Source organism: Trypanosoma theileri (genome assembly GCF_002087225.1).
Source record: "Trypanosoma theileri isolate Edinburgh chromosome Unknown TM35_Tth_111_V1, whole genome shotgun sequence".
Lineage (NCBI taxonomy): Eukaryota > Euglenozoa > Kinetoplastea > Trypanosomatida > Trypanosomatidae > Trypanosoma > Trypanosoma theileri.
In genome coordinates, this window is record NW_021639953.1 from 23,786 (window position 1) to 24,129 (window position 344).

Sequence of the window (344 nt, forward strand, 5' to 3'; positions counted from 1 at the left end):
TAATAATAATAATAATATAATTGCTACTGTGTTTTGTACATGGAGCACTGAGAAAATTAATCCTGATGACACCCACTGGAATGAGGTGCATCACTATTTTGTGTGGAAATACCTAATCTCTTTTCATTTTTATAATTGTAAGCATAGCATTGCTGTGCACCTCGTGGTGTGTCTCACTCTGCAATTGTGTATTTCTGGTAAATGATATCTCTTTTTTTTTTTATTTGCTTTCACATTATTTCTGAGCGTGGTAAATAATAATTTGCTTGTTCCTATGGGGACACTAATTATAATGGGGACAGGGAGAAGCCAACACAGAGAGAGATTTATGCATTATCCGTTGT